Genomic DNA, 10270 nt, shown 5'->3' with positions numbered 1-10270 from the left:
GGGGGGAGCTCTGAGAGTAATGACCATGGGGGAATCTCTGAGGGAAATGACCATGGGGGGGAGCTCTGAAAGTAATCATCACGGGGGAATGCTTCAGGTTGTTTAGGACATTGTTCAATATTCCTAAAACCCCTGACTATAGCAGAGGGTTGATGCTATTATATCTAATGAACGCCTCACAAGCATTTTGATTGATAAGCATAAATGTTTTCTGCAGATCTGAGACCCTTGGCTACAACTCTACCATCCAGATTTTCATATAGACAGGCTGTGATGAGGGGGTCTTCCCCCAGGGGAGGGGGAGTGCACTCTTGCTTGCAATGGGTTATTTGTATTAGGATATCAGATAAGATTATCCGGTAGGCTCAATCCACTCTTTCTCTTTTAATTTCCCTCCTCTTTACTTTCTCTTGAGCTCTATACTTCTTTCCAGTTCTCTGATTTTTTTCACTCATTTCATTATACAGCTCCTTGTGCCCACACACGTGGTGTAATTCTTACCCAATAAGTTTTGTTCTACTACCGTTATACAATCTATCTGAACCAGAAGACGGACTTTCTTTTCTGACGAATTCCGTCTTTGAGTATTTAAATGGTTATATATTGCAATTTTCATCTTAATAATGTAGCGCTCACCCCCGAAGGAGCCGCCAGAATAACCCAGGTCATCACTAGACTGTTTACGTGTTTTAGTATTCAGTGCTCCATTAGCATTTAACTGCCCTATTTTGGTGCCCACAAAGCTGATATCCAAGCCAGATCTACAATGCTGAAGAACCTTTGTTAACATCTTCACACTAGGGAGAGAGGATATAGGGATCCTAGACATCCAAGGTAGTACAGACATAGATTCCAGTAGGGCTGCAACAACTAATCGGCATAATCGATTATAATCGATTATGACTCACCAGCCACTTTTTAGCCTCTCATTATAGATCCATTTGCAGCACATTGAATAGGAATTGGAGTCGCAGATGAACAGGAATGAGCACAGATCCTCAGCAGGAAAGACACCTGTGACGGATGTTACAGGTGTTATAATGCGTTTTGTCCAAAACTAATTTATGCAGTGCACATGTCTATATTAAAATCAGGTGCTTATGTATTTTATTGAGCCTATATTTCTGGCTCTTACTCTGTTAAAAGTATGCATTCATTTAGTGGTACAAAGTGGGGGCAATTTATCAAAAACTGGAGCAGACCAAATCTGGCACCCATGGCAATCATCAGCTCCTTTCTTCAGTTTGTTCAGTTAGACTTTATAAAATGAAAGAGAGAAGCTGACTGGTTGCCATAGGCAACTGCTCCAGATTCTGTATGCTCCTGTTATGATAAATTCCCCTCAGTGTGTTTTTATCCCCATATACTTTAACGGGAGTGCAACCCCTAGCAACTTCTACTTTATTTCACCCTTACTGGCAAAGCAAAAACATATACCGTGTGGAAGAAATTAAAAAATGTATGTAAATGCAGACGCACAAGTGTGGACAGGAAAAGAAAGGTGTACTTTTTATTTTTTACTTTTGAGAGTCTACAGAAACCAGACCCTTGATCTGAACAGCAGCCTAGCAGAGCAGGAAAGGGGTAAACGAGCAACGAGCAAAGTCTTTTATTTGAAAAAAACAATTCCCATTGATGTAATTCAAACATCAAACACATCATCCAGCAATGTAGATCCACGTCAATCACTGAGGACAACGCCCGCCGACTCACTGAAAGAAAAAATACACGACGCCCCTTGAAACGTCTGATACCGACAAACCCTCACTGCAAAATGAAAGCTCGACTCCAAAATGTCAACAAAGGGGCAGAGGGAGTAGTGACGTCACAGGACATTCGGGTCAGAACAGTCATTTTGCTCCAAGAGTTCGCCAGAATCGGTTGTGCCAGTGGGCATTACATACCTTTTCTTTCGGCGATTTGGCAGCCATCGTCCATTGTGATTGACGAGGATCTACATCGCTGGACAACCTTTGGGAGCAGAGTTGTTGCTATGACAGTTCTGCTCAAGAATGTCAACAAAAGGGCGGAACAAGTCCTGTGATGTCACTACTCCATCCGCACTTTGTTGATATTCGGGTCAGAGCTGTCATTTTGCAGGGAGAGTTCATCAGGATCAGTTGTGGCGGCGGGCATCGGGTATTTTTTCTTTTCCTGAGTCGGTGAAAGTCACCAAGCCCCCCTGTCAAAGCATCCTCCTCCCAATTTCATGCTGTGCCAGGTTGCTACTCGAATCAAGTGTCTGGTAAGGGATTTTTGGGGGGGGCATTGGAGTCCCCCCTAAAATTCCTACCAGACCTAAGGGTCTGGTAAGAATTGGGGAGGGGACTCCACACTTGGTTTTTTTATGTTAACGTTTAACAACATAAATTCATACAGATTGACATTCGGAAAAAAAAAATTCTGATGCGTTTGGATTCGGATAAGGCGAAATTTGTCCGAATTCAATTCAGAATGAAGCGAATCGCACATGTCTAGTGAACACTGAACAGAGACCCCGTCTGTTCAGACTTCACTATATATTTGCATGTACTAGTGAATGTGGGATCAGGATGACAGCCCCAAAGCCTGTTAGTTTTAAAACCAAGTCAGCAATTGCAGCTCCTTTGATATGGATTTCCTGGACGATAATCTGTGTACTAGGGAGGAAAATAAGAAACTTATACTCACCATATCCTCAGAGCTGGCTGGCTGTGTCAGTGCTCCCTCCAGCCTCTCTTCTCCTCCACTGCAGTGAGCGAATGTCCTCAGCATCCTCACATCCTATACACTGCATAGAACATAATGACCCAGGGACCTTAGACTGCTGGAGCAGAAGGGGAGAGAGGCTCCAGGGACCGATATAAGAGCAAGCCGGCTCTGGGGATCGGGTAAGTATAACTTTGTTATTTTGCTCCCTAGACCAAAACGAGCACTTAACCCTTACAGTGCAGGGGTAGCACCTCTGCAAGTGTCAACAAAAAAATCCCTAGTTCTTCTTTAACCACTTCAAGACCAGGTGTTTAGACCCCCTTCCTGGCCAGGCCATTTTTCGGTATTCAGCGCTGCGGTACTTTGATTGACATTTATTCCATCATGCAACGCTGTACTGAAATGAATTTTATAAAACAATTTGGGGACAGATAGACAGATAATTTTATTTTTTACTATATAAAGGAAAAAGTATTGAAAATTTTGTGGAAAAAAGTTTTCCCCCCCCCCATTATATTAGGAAACAATGATTATTAACCATATTTTTGGTAAAATATATAAGACGGGGTCACGTCGGGTAAATAGACACCAAACATGTCATGCTTTAAAATTGCGCGCACCCGCGAAATCGCAAAAAACTACCATACCCAAAATTGACCATAGGCGACGCTTTAAAAGCTTTTACAGCGTTACAGTGTTATCAATGATTGATGGCCCTAGAACTATTGCTCTAATTCCGACGTTCGCGGCGAAATGTAACATGTGCGGCGTAATGGCCGAAATTATCGTGTTCGCACGTATGCGCACCCGACGCCTGTTTGCATGCGTGTATGTATAGGTGGGACTTTTAAAAAAAAATTAATTATTTTTTTATTTGTAACTTGTAACAAACTTACTTTTTTTCTTTTTTTTTTCACTTAACTTTATTGCTATCACATAGGGGCTAAGAAAACCCCCTTATGTGATAGCAAAATATGTGACAGGTCCTCTTTAAGGAGACATCAGGGGTCTCCAAGACCCCTAATGTCACAGAGGAACCCCCTGAAGAAGCTGATGAAGCAGAGATCTGCTTCATCAGCTTCTCTCCAGCATCTGAAGCTGGAGAGTGACACGAGAATGTAGAAGTGATTTAATGTACATCAGTTCCGCATTCTGACAGCGGAGAGGGGCCCTGAGGGAGATTGTGTACCGACCTCCCTCTGATCCCCTGTGACAGAGGCAGTATGCTGGTCCCAGGCTCGCACCGAGCACAGCGGAGCCCGGGACCAGCGTGACAGCGGGAGGGGGGAGGGGCGCACATCCTGGGACCTCATACAAGCGATCCGCCGGCTCTATAGTCGGCGGATCGCTTGTATATTAACGGACATTGCTGCCTGTTTTCAAATGTCGGCGCGCGCGGGGGGCGTGGCTGAGCGGACGTCTAAAGACTCTAGAAAGCTCCTGGCCGGCCATTTTTTTACAACGGCCGGCCGGGAAGTTGTTAAACTACCACCAGGGATTTCCTTCTCTTTGGAGAGATTTCCTCTCACTTACTGTTGAAGAATCAGACAGGAAGTAAAGGGAAATCTCCCCAATGGTCCACAAACTGCAACAACAAAAAAAGCTGACAGGGGTTGTACATCATATATTTAGCAAAACAGAAGGTATGTGGTTGGTATTTGCATGAATATGCTTCTTTTCAGTTGGCTGCTGAGGTTTATTTTAAAGGGTTTCTATGGTGAGAAACTAAAATTATATATGTATTTCTATATTACATTTTCATACGTTCTATCCCACTCCTAATAACCATATCAACCTAAAAGTTTGTAAACTTACATATTGAAGATGCCCATAGGATGTACTTCCACTGAAACAATTTCACTCAGCCCTGTGAATATGCACTTCCTGGTGTCACCACTCTAACTCAGCCTGCCTTCTGAGCTACAACTCAACTTCTGAGCAATGTCACATCATCATTACTTGCTGCGAACAATGCGTGATGGGATGTGTAGTCTTGACAAATGGAGATTACATCACATAAAGCACCAGGTAAAGAAATGCAAAGCACACTGGGGATCCAGGAAGTTGATGAAAGTGATGGGCAGACATATGACAGCACTCACTACATAAAAGGGATTTTTCAAGTAAGCATTACATCATCAAAAACAACCCTAGTATGTATTACAATGTTGATGTTATAACAGGATAGTTATGCTGGGACTTTACAACTCCTTTAAGATGTAGAAAAAGCAGGGGGGAAATGCAGGAGCACAGCAAGACTGAAAAATGATTTCTGGTTGGTTGTTATTATACTTTTGACTTTGCTTGTTGCCTGATTGGATTAAACTGTATGAGCTGCCTAGATACCTCTCCATCCACCCTCTGTGCACAGAAGAGTAGCAGAGCTTTTCCAGAGCTCACATAAAGGTGTCTGGATTATGTATGAAGTGGATTTTCAGTACTTTGCATAGAAACAGATGTGTATATATTAAAAAAGCATGAATAAAAGATCATAAACATAGATTATATACTGTTATCCAAATGCAGATGTTTATGTTTTGATCATCTATATCTATACAGTGTCTGTGCATTTTTGACAGTGTAATAAAACATATAATAGGCAAAAAATAAGTTATCAGTTAGTACCTGAAGAATTTACCCCCACCCACCCACCCAAAAAAACCCCCTATAGACAAAATGGCATGCCATATAACAGAAGTTATGCCAACAACTAAATATATTGGTTGTATTGTTTGCTGAATAAGGAGCTCATTTTCATATTGAGGACAAAGGCAAAGCAAGTGTAAACATTTTTACTACAGTATATTTACATATATTTACAACATAGTCATGGAAGTGTATCTTTTTCTTGAAATCTGAAAAACCCAAACTTAGCTGTGGACCCCATTACAATCTAGGGGATCTTGATACTAAATTCTACTAAAACTCTTCAAAGCTGAACTAAGGCTCCAAAGATCGGAGGCTCTTTGGTCATCAAAAGTGATCCGGCCACAATTACAAAATGTAGCAAAGAGGTTCGTACGCAGCACCTCAAACCAAAAGTTACGCATTTTGGGCACCCTCTAGAATGGTGGCAAGACATCGGCAATTTTACCCTTATTTTAGGATCTAATAGAGTGACCATCCAAAAGTGGTCTCTCTTTTCGATGATACAAATCCTGGGGTGCTTGCAGAGAAATTTAAGAATAAAAGACCTCACTGGCAACATGTCCTTGGTGTTACTAAGGGCAACACTGTCCTCAACAATCTCACCCCACCCACATACAACTCCCAGAATTTGGAAGAGGTGAAACGTCCCCCTCAAAACCTGCCCCATTTTCTCCTCCTCTCTGCCAGCACTCCAACCCTCCCCCTCATATTCCTGCTTTGCCTTCTGCTGTCTCTGCCTCCCAAGGAAGGAGGCAGTAGGCAAAGTATCCTGCTGACCCTGGGATAGCAGCAATTTCTCCTTTTCCTCCTGCTGCTGTGCCTCCAGTGCTTGGTCAGTCAGGCCATGCAATGTCTGCTCTAGGCCTGAAAGTTATTTAAAGAGGTTCAGTTCTGTTGAAGAACTGTTGAGGACAGATTAGTATAAAGCACTGCCTTTGAATGCTTGCATTGTGTATGTAGGTTCTTAGTTATATGACTATCATACTTTTAAATGGTTTGTTAACTCACATAACCATTTATCACAAAAACATGAAAAAAAATAAATGTAATGACATATATCCTATTTATTCCACTCAGTTTGGGGTAAAAAAGCATCAACTGTAATAAAATGCATTTTTTTCTGTTACACCTAGAGCAACATGTGTTGCCCACATGTAGTGCTCCAAAGCCAGCCACAATCCGCTTTTTACACAAACAAAAACACATTGGCAGATATATTTAGTTTAAGTTCACATACATATGCATACAACAATGAAAAATGCATTCTTGCATTGCCTCAAAAGTTTGAGTACATTATTAACCCCTTTTGGTCTAAAATTGTTGCTTGTTCTAGTGTCCAAAAACAACTATCCAGGGTCGGATTTCCCACAAGGCCAACCAAGGCCCGCCCTTGGGGCAGCAGGGAGTAGAGGGGCAGCAGGGGTGCTGGATTCCTTTATCCTGACGCCCGGGACATGCCCTTCCGGGCGCCGGGCAGGTAGTTGTTTTCTATATTTAGCCATGCGTTGCGAAAGCAGAGCTAAATGTACAGCGGGGAAGCCGCTGCTTGATTTGTACATGTGATCTCTGCAATTTCGCCGAGATCATTTGTATGCAGCCTGCAGGTCTTCCATTCTCCATGAAGGGGGTTGGCGGTTAGGGGGTGCATTGAGGAACCTGGCCTTGAGGCAGCAGAGAGAGTAAATCCGGTTGTGAGTGCAGCACTACATCTCCATCAACCTACAATTAGGGATGTATTGATAAACAATTCACATTCACATTCGCCATTTGCCCTGTGAAATTGCATGCACATTTGTTCTCTGAGAATAGAGGGAAAAACCAACATTATTAGCATATTTTATTTCCAAGCTGAATGTAAGATCGGGTAAATACAGCATTATTGGACACTAAATGGAGCTAAGGAGCATAGGAAATACATATTTAAATAATCATTTGCTCCTCAGAGCCATAACGCAGAATTTCTCCGATTGTCAGGGCCACGTACCTGAGGTGAGACCGAAGTAGTGGGGAGGCCTCCCTTGCACCTCGGGTCCTTGAAGTCTCTGGAGATGGAGACAGAGATTTCCTTCCACGGATGCCAGGGGTGCGAGCACCGTGCAAGCCTTAGTCCGAGATCCGAGCCGAGGTCAAGTCCACTCTGGTAACGAAGTACACAAGGGTTAATCAGAAGAATGGTCGTGATCCAAGCCTGGGTCGGTTCCAATCTGGCAGCTGAGTACAAAAGGGGCAAAGAAGTAGAATGGTCAAGGTACAAATCCGAGGTCAATGGCAGGCAGCAATCAAGAGTATTCAAATGGGTTTCCAGGTCAACAAGTTCAGACAGATCACACACTAGCACAGGAACAAGGGGGGACTGAACATAATCCAGCATTTTGGCATTGTCTGGGCTGGGCTTATATAGGGAAGTGATGATTGAATTTGGAGGTCACTTCCTGTGCGCCTCCTGGGCATTTTCCCGCCTTTTCCATCAGGTTGAGGTCACTTTCTGTGCGCCTCCTGGGCATTTTCCTGCCTTTTTCCATCAGGTTGAGGTCACTTCCTGTGCGCCTCCTGGATATTTTCCTGCCTTTTTCATCAGGTCTTCTGCGCATGCGCGGGTTGGGGCGGATTTCCTCTTGCGGCAACGCACCATTGGCGCATACGTAGTAGGCCCTGGACTCTTACACCAATATTGCATTCAACCTGGAAAGAAAATATGTTAACAACCTTAGTTTTTCCTCTTTTCACACAGAAAAGAAAAAAAAATAGGGCAGTGAGTGAGCTGCCTGAGCTTTGGATCGGCTGATGTTGGATCGGCGAAGTCGAAGTCCTTCTGCACTTCGGCTCAGCCGAACATGCAAAGCATGTTCGGCTGAACAAATGCAGCCGAAGGCAGCCGATGTACGGCTGAAATCAGCCGTACTGAGCCGTAGTGATTAGCCGAACGTTCTTCGGCTCACTTTGGCCTGATTATTCTCTCGGCTGCCTTCGGCAGCTTTGTGAATAACCCCCTTAATGTCCAAATCATTTTCTGGGCTTGTACTAAAATTTGAATGCATATAATGGCCTAAGATGGCAATAATTGTGACAGGATACTGTAAGTTCAAAATAACACAACTTGACTACTCTCTACTGGTGCTTTAGGGTAATTCTATTATGCAAATCCTTTTTAATCATTTACCCGCACCTAGGCGACAGAGTTTTCACTCGTTTCTATGCACATGTTCGCTGCAAGTGTGTTTGTGCAAGCGTTTTTGCAAGCAAACTGTGACACATTTTTTTTTTTTTTAAATTCTTTATTTACTGAATCAGTGTCATATAACATAGTAACAGTGGCTACGGTGAGGTTACAGCATACACCGGCACCGCAAAATAACAAACTGTTGCAAATCAAACATATTCAGCAAGGCTTTTGGGGTGTGGAGAGCAAAGAAGGATCCATTGCGTTGGACGATGAGGTGAAAGGGATGGCCCCATCTGTAAGTGGCACCCACCTCACGTAGCAAATCCAGGAGAGGTTTCAGGATCCGTCTCATCCTCAGGGTATGGCGGGAGAGGTCAGGCATAACTTGGATCTGTGCGCCGTCAAACCGTGCCTTTACTCCACGCTGCCCGTAAGATGGCTTCCTTTACCGTGAAAAAGTGCACCCGGCAGAGGACGTCACGGGGTGCTCCAGTCATCTGGGAGCGGTAGGTTTGCACCCTGTGGACCCGGTCTAGTTCCAGTGGGTCAGTGGGGGGCTTCTCCAATAGCAAATTCAGGACTGCTGCAATGGTGGTACGCAGCTCAGCTCCAGATGTTGCCTCCGGTACACCTTTCACCCGCAGGTTGTTGCGGCGGCTTCTATTTTCTGCATCATCCTGATGTAGGAATAGAGTGGTGAGTTTTTGCTGTGTCTCACCTTGGGCCCCCTCCAGGGCTGAGACGCGTTGCGACAGTTGTGAGGTGGTTAGCTCCACTGTAGTGACCTGTGTCTCCAGGGTGGTGACCCGCTGCTTTACTTCGTGTACCTCCTGGCGTAGAGCAGCAACGATTTTCGTTGCCATGTCATCCAGATCTCTTTTCGTGGGTAGGAGAGGGAGGTAGTGCCGCCAATCCCCGAGTTCCGCTGCACTCGAGCCCGCCTGAAGCCCGGAGGCCTCCGGCTCAGACGGCGTGCTCACAACAGGGAGAAGTGGCGTGAGGATGTTTTCCGGGAGTGTTACCGGCATAGGCCGCACGCGTTTGTGCCATGGTGTCCGGCGTGGTCACTTCCCCCGATGACCTCGTTTTATAGAAAAAACGCTGGATATCAGAGCCCAGTTGCACTTTGGAGGGGCCGGGTGTCCTTCTGTGCTGAGACATGCAATATAGGTGCGATATTAGAGTCTACTGAGTCCGTTAACAGACCGAGGGGATCAGAGCTCCAGCAATGTGCTTCTTTACTTGGCCATGTCGTAGCCACGCCCCCCCAACTGTGACACATTTATGTAAATGGGCAACCAAGTGAAAAACGTGCACAAAAACGCAGCGTTCTTATAACTAACTTCTATCTGAAAATGTTGCCTAGCTGTCATGGCTTTCCTCTGGATTCAATCATTTCTGAGTCATGGACCTGGAAAAGGCATTTAAATTAAGAGTTCTCACTTCATTTTGACTTTCCTTTTTTGCATGTCTCTTCCAAATCCTTGCAGAAGAAAGTATTAGAGTGTTAATCTGAAATCTTTTTTTTTTCTCAGCATGTCTTGCACAGTTTTCTTAAAGCAGAACTAGTCCCACTAATTCAATGGTCTCCCAAAACAGTTACTTTTAAGGCATGCCAATTGTTAAGGCTAAAGGTGCCCATACACTGCTCGATTCTCGTACGAGAATCGGGCGAAATCCCGCGATCGTACGAGAATCGAGCAGTGTGAACTAAGACGTGCGACCGTTTCTACTGTACGGTCGCACGTCTTTTGTCGAGCCAACATG

The sequence above is a fragment of the Nanorana parkeri genome, unplaced genomic scaffold (genome assembly GCF_000935625.1).
Source record: "Nanorana parkeri isolate BGI_ZX_2015 unplaced genomic scaffold, ASM93562v1 scaffold726, whole genome shotgun sequence".
Taxonomy (NCBI): domain Eukaryota; kingdom Metazoa; phylum Chordata; class Amphibia; order Anura; family Dicroglossidae; genus Nanorana; species Nanorana parkeri.
This window is presented reverse-complemented; position numbering follows the sequence as displayed.